A 7048-nucleotide genomic window follows, 5' to 3' on the forward strand; every position below is an offset into this window, starting at 1 on the left:
TGAGTGGTCTGATAGGTGGGAAATGCTTGGGGTCAGACCGCAGCAGTAGGGGAAGAATGCAGAGGCCTCCAAGTCAGAGGCAGCAGCAAAGCCAACCACATTCTAGGGGCCATCAGCCCAGATACCCAGAGACCAACTACCCAAGCAACATTGCGTTCGATCCAGGGAGGAATTAGGAGTTCAAGATCACCCTGGGCAACATAGCGAGACCCCATCTCTTAAAAAAAAATATTAGCTGGGTGTAGTGGCGCATACCATGGTAGTTGCAGCTACTTGGGAGGCTGAGTGGGAGGGTCACTTGAGCCTGGGAGTTCTAGGCTTCAGTGAGCCGTGGTCGTGCCACTGCACTCTAGCCTGGGTGATGGAATGACCTCATTGCAAAAATAAATAAATAAAATTAAAAAAATAAAATATAATAAATGCCTAAAATGGAAAGAAACGTCTTTTTAAAACATTTAAAAATTGTTATGGGTACATAATAGTTGTATATATTTATGGGGTACATGTGACGTTTTGATACAGGCATACAATGGGTAATGATCAAGTCAGGGTAATTGGAGTACCTGTCACCTCAAGCATTTATCATTTTTTTGTATTGGGAACATTATAATTCCACTCTTTTGGTTATTAAAAATATGCAATAATTTATTGCTAACTATAGTCACCCTATTTATTGTGCTACTGAATACTAGGTCTTATTCATTCTATCTAATTGTATTTTTGTATCCATTAACAATTCCGCTTCATATATCCTTTACCGACTACCCTTCTCAGTGTCTAGTATCCATCATTCTACTTTATATTTCCATGAATTCAGTTTTTTTTTCCAGCTCCCACAAATGAGTGAGAACATGCAGTATTTGTCTCTCTGTACCTGGCTTATTTCACTTAAAATATTGTCCTCCAGTTTCATCTGTGTCATTGCAAATGACAGTATTTCATTATTTTCTGTGGCTAAAAATTGTGTCTATATACCACATTTTCTTTATCCATTCATCTGCTGATGGACACTTATGTTGATTCCATATCTTCGCTATTGTGAATAGTGCTGCAATAAACATGGGAGAGCAGATTCTCTTCGATATACTGATTTCCTTTCTTCTGGACATATACCCAGCAGTGGGATTGCTGGATCATATGGTACTTCTATTTTTAATTTTTTGTGGAACTACCATACTGTTCTCCATAGTGGCTGTACTAATTTGCATTCCCACCAACCTTTCTCCACATCCTCACCAGCATCTGTTATTCCCTGCCTTTTTTGTAAAGGCCATTTTAACTGGAGTGAGATGATATCTCATTGTAGTTTTGAGCTGCATTTTCCTGATGATTGGTGGTGTTGACTGTTTTTTCATATACCTGCCAGCCATTTGCATGTGTTCTTCTGAGAAATGTCTATTCAGATATTTTGCTCATTTTTAAATTGGACTGACTTTTTCCCTATTGAGTTGCTTAAGTTCCTTATATATTCTGGTTATTAATCCCTTGACAGATGAATAGTTTGCAAATATTTTCTTCCATTCTGTGGGTTGTAGAAATGTCTCTTAAGTGGCAGGATCAAATGTTTGTTTTCTGCCATCCCTGGGAAGAGGGTGTGAGAGCCATATTATTTAATTTATCATTTAAAATGGAATTATAGTCATCCTTGGGTATTGTGGGGGATTGGTTCTAGGACCCCCTCAGATACCAAAATCTGAGGATGCTCAAGTCCTTGATATAAAATGGCCTAGTATTTGCATGTAGCATAGAAACATCCTTCCGTATACTTTAAACCATCTCTAGATTGCTTATAATACCTAATACAATGGAAATTCTATGTAAATAGTTATACTATATTGTTTTTATTTGTATTATTTGTAGTGTTGTATTGTTATTTTAGATTTTTTCCAAATTATTATTTCCAAGAAATAGTAATTCTACATCATGCAGGAAAAAAATGCTATTATTATAGGCCTTACATTTTATTTTAGATCCAAGGTTGGTTGAATCTGTAGCTGTGGAACCCTCACATACAGGGGGCTGACTGCACTTACGAGGTACATGATAATCCATTACATGTTTCTGTTAAAAAAGAAAATTTAATTGGGAGGCCATTAGGCTGAGGTGGCTCCAGTGCCTTGGGCTCCTATGTAAACAAACCAAAGCCCAGTGTAAACAGTAAAACAAAACTTAAGCTTAACCAATCAGAAATTGCCAACCATCCTCTAACTAGGGACTTTCCACACTAACCACTCAAGTATATTTTCTTTGTCTTGCTTCTGGACTTTATAAGTTTCTCTCTTGCCCGTCCCCCTACAGTGAAGCTCTGAACCACTTGTGGCCTAGTGCTGCCTGATTCATGAATTGCTGTCTGCCCAAATAAACTCTTCAAAATTTTGTTTTGCCTAAGTTTACCTTTTAACATTCCCAACAAAGAATCTCTAAGCAAAAATCATTTTGTAGATTTTCAATTCAACAAATGATCTTGGAACCTAAAGACTTAATAACTGTGCATCCTGAACAAGTGCTGTTCAGACTCACTTCAACAGTATCAGCAAGAAAAAATGTGACTTTGAAAGTCATTTAAGGAAATAATAATTCTATATCATACAGAAAAAAATGCTATTATTATAGTTCTTACATTTTATTTCATGAGAAACTACTAGTGGCACTGCATAATTGAAATCAATTTGAGAAGGGGATTCAATGTTAAAATTCAAATACAAAAATAGATGCAATTAGCTGGGCATGGCAGCTCACGCCTGTAATCCCAGCACCTGGGGAGGCTGAGGTGGGAAGATTGCTTGAGCCTAGGAGGTAGAGGTTGTAGTGAGCCAAGATGGCACCACTGTACTCTAGCCTGGGTGACAGAGTGAGACTCTGTCTCAAAAATAAAGATGCAATTAATTTCCTTCTATGCAATGAATATTTACAAAGCAGCTACCATGCGCCAGGCATTGTTCTCTAACAGTGAAAAAGATATAGACTAGTGGAAGAGTTTCGGAGTAGAATTCCTTTTCTCATAAGATGGACATTGTGCTTTTGCATTGGTTAAACTTTTATCTCAAAGGAACCAACTTATATTCTGCAGTAATATCCTGTTCTTCAGAAACCCCACTTGTATTACACCAAAAATTTCTTCCACATCTTGGAACCCTTACCTGGTGCTATTTGAAAAAACTTCAGCTTTTACAAAGTTTCATTGTACATAAAGTTTTATTCTACCTGAGAGAAGAAAGAGAAATAGCACTACAAGGGGCACTGAATTAATTTTCTTATAAGAAGGAGTGGATGGCACATAAAACATGATGGGGTGAAATGATGAAGGCTTCTCTCTAGGATACCTAGAGAGAGACCTCAGTTGAGCTGTGAAAATATCTCAATGAAATTGGACAGAACCAAAATTTTAAAAACTGATTTAAACTGCATCAAAGAAACTTGGCCTTGTTCTTTCATTATGTAAACTTACAGCCATTTAAAATGGAGTTACACTTAATGACACATTTTACTTGTAAACCACATTTGAGCTCAAGCTACTGCTGATGATTCAAAAGAAGAAAGGTTCATGTTTGAATAATTTTTCCTCATGCTGTCACTAACAGATTTGGAAGATGTGTAACTAGCATTTTGGCATTAAATTGTCCTTCAAGTCAGATTGGGGACATTTTAATACTCTCCAAGTCAGGAACACAGTCAAGAACATGGTCAGTGCAGCATGAAAAATGCAAGGACACTGATTTGGAGGAATTAGGCTTAAGCTGAGTGTCACCACTGTTTACTAACTGTGATTCAGTCTTTCTGATTTTTATCCGTAAAATGGGATCCTTCCAAGGAACAAGCAAATGAAATCACATGTAGGCATGTGCTTTGTAAACTATAAAGTGTTAAATAAATGTAAGACATTGTTTTGTAATAATTTGTGAGATAAATTTACATTTAATAAGAGTAGTAATCTCAATTCTGATGGCCTGAGACACTTGATATTATATCAAGTGGAGCTAAAATTCTATGAAATTATGTAAAAACAAATATTTTAGGATCTTATAAATAAAATAAAATTACTCTTATTAAGATCACCAAAGCTTGAATTGGAATAAAAGAAAAAAGGAGACAATTACAGTTCAAAACACAAATTATCAGTTCTTAGGGAGAAAAGTGTTTTAAAGTTCCCTGCCAATCTTTAATAGCTAGCAGGTTTTAAAACTAGTCAAATTTAGCATAACAATAAAACTTGAAGTTATGTTCAAATCATGCTGATATTCTATGCAAATGTACAGTTCAGCATTACAGTCATGGTAATACTTAGGATGAGATGACTAAGAGTTAAAGTAACCAGTGTTTCAGTCTTGCTGCATCTTTTCACAACTGTGAGATTTCCAGTCTTGAAATAACACACAGTTCTATCAAATTAAACCTGCATTTTATTATAATAGGTCTATATGATACTAATGCTTACTTATATTTTTGATTGATATGTATGTGTTAAATACACAGAGGTATTTTTCTAGGTTATGTGTCATTTCTGCTTTCCATCTGGTTTGATTATTTTGAGATAGTATGTGGTTTGCTAGACATTTCAAACCAGACATACAATACAGCTACCTGAAAGTCACTGTAGGTTTTTTATTTTTATTTTTTTTGTAAAGTGAGAAAACCTGAGTGCAAACCTAGATATTGGATAATAGCGTATCTGTTAACACCAAGGAATGATGCCAGCCCTATACAGAAGTGAAGACTGTGAAGTTTCAAAGCATCCCTTTACCTCCTCTTTCAGTATCCCTTTATCCCATTATGTTTGTACCCCTTTCTCCTTATAGTAAAAATAGATTTCTGGGAAACTTACATATAAAATCTTGTCCCCTCTGCCACATGATTCGAGCCAGAAGTCTACATCCCATTTCTGTGGCTTTGTTCTCTGCTGACTTTAATGGTTAGAAAGCTATCTGATAATTAATCCCTGTAAAATTATTACCTGGTAGTACTAACTTAAGATGTGAATTCTATCTGGGATGCTCTGCATTTTAATACTTTATAAATATCTCAAAGTCTTAAAAGATTCAAGAAATGAATTTCTCCCAGAGCCATTGTAAAGCCCACTGACAAGCCAGTGGGTGCTTCCTGAAGGCCTTTGATTGCATCTGGCAGACAGCTGCCTTTGGGTGTGCTTGGAAGAGCCGCCCATGATGGCCGTGTGTGGCCAAGAAATAGAAGAAACCATTCCAGTGATTCCTTTAGTTCATGCTGAACTTGAATAGCTCAGTAGTTCATCCAGACTAATGATTTAAATCTTGTCACATCGTCCCACTTATGGTAGATGCTAACATACAGAAAAAGCAACGTCCTTTACATAACCCCAGTACTTCCTCTCCCGTTCTCCTTGCCGACTTTGCTTCCTGGGTCACTGAGAAAATGAAAATCACTAGAGAACTTTCACAACCTCTCACCACATCTCCCGCTTGCCAGCAACTACTCTCCCAGATACTCTTCTCTTTTTGTTCATGAAGAATTGTCCATATTTCTGTTTAAGGCCACTGGATCCCATCACCTGCTCAAGGTCATCACTCCTGCAGTTCACTCCTCACTTATGGATCATTTCCATCTGCATGCAAATGCACCATCTTATCTGAAAATCAATAACAACCCCTTCTCTTGACCCCACTTTCTGTCCAGGCTACTGATCATTTCTATTACAGTTCACATCAAAACTCCTTGAAAAACTTACCTACCCTTACTGTTCCAACTTCTTGCCTCTCATTCTCCTTCAACCTGCTTCAGTCAAGTTTTTGTTCCTGCTCACTCCGCCAAAACTGCTCTTGTTAAGTTCCCCAGTGAGTTCCATGTTGCTTAACCCGATGGTTCATTCTCGGGCTTCTCAGCCACATCTGAGACAGTTCATCACTCCCTTCTCCCAGAAATTCTCTTTGCTTGGCTTCCAGGATCCCAGGCTCTTCTGATTTTCTTTCTACTTCATTGGCTGCTCTTCCTCAGATCCTTTGCTGACTCTTCCCCCATCTTTGTCCCCTTAACAACGGAGTGCTCCAAGGCAAGCCCTCAGACCATTTTTCTTCTGAATCTACACTCACTCTTTTGGCCATCTCATGGTGACTCATGGCTTTAAATACCATGTATATGCTAAATACTCCCAAAGCTGTCTCTATAGCCCAGACTTTTCTTTGGAACTCCAGGCTCCTATCTCCAGCTATCTACTCTATTTCAGTGTCTAGCAGGCATCTCACTCTTAATCCTCATTTTACTTTCCAAGTACACTCTTTTCTCTCCTCCCCCTAGTCTATTCTCAGCAGGCTAGCCAGAGTGATCCTATTAAACCATGGGGCAGATCATATCACTCTTCTACTTCAGACCCTACAATGGCTTCTGGTCACTCTTAGAAAAAATCAAAGTCCTTACCATGACTTATTTAGGCCTTACCCAGTCTGCCCACAGTTACTTTCTGTTCATTCTGTGCCAGCCACGCTAGCCTTCCAGCTGCTCCTGGAACAGGCCAGTCATGCTCATGCCTAAGGGCCTGCTCAGTTGCTGTCCCCTTTGCCCAAATTGCTCTTCCCCCAGATATCTGCATGGATTCTTCCATTGCCTCTTTCAGGTCTTCATTCAAACATTCCTTTTTGTGGAGGCTTTCCTTGACCACCCTATTAAAATTGCAATGCCCTTTCTTATCCACCTTCTCTAATTTATCACTCCCTTTGGTACTATCACCTTCTAAATATTTACTGATTTACTTTATTATGTCTCCCGCATCCCCAGAATGTAAGCTTTATGAGGGGTGGGATCTCCATCTGTTACCTGATGTATCCCCATGCCCATGTCAGCACCTAGAGCCATAGAAGGTGCTCAGTACACACTTGTTAAATATTTGATAATGTATCTCTGTATTAAAGAACATAGTCTGCATGTGATCTTCAGAAAACCAGTTTTCCAAAGGAAGGGATCAGATCTCCAACTAGGGTTCTTTCTTAAGTTCTTCACAAAGCTGAAGCACTTGCTGTGAGGCAGACCCTTGTGTTTGTGTGGTGGGCTGAGCATTCCCTGTGAACCCTCGCTGCCCATT

This window comes from Nomascus leucogenys, chromosome 3 (genome assembly GCF_006542625.1).
Source record: "Nomascus leucogenys isolate Asia chromosome 3, Asia_NLE_v1, whole genome shotgun sequence".
Lineage (NCBI taxonomy): Eukaryota > Metazoa > Chordata > Mammalia > Primates > Hylobatidae > Nomascus > Nomascus leucogenys.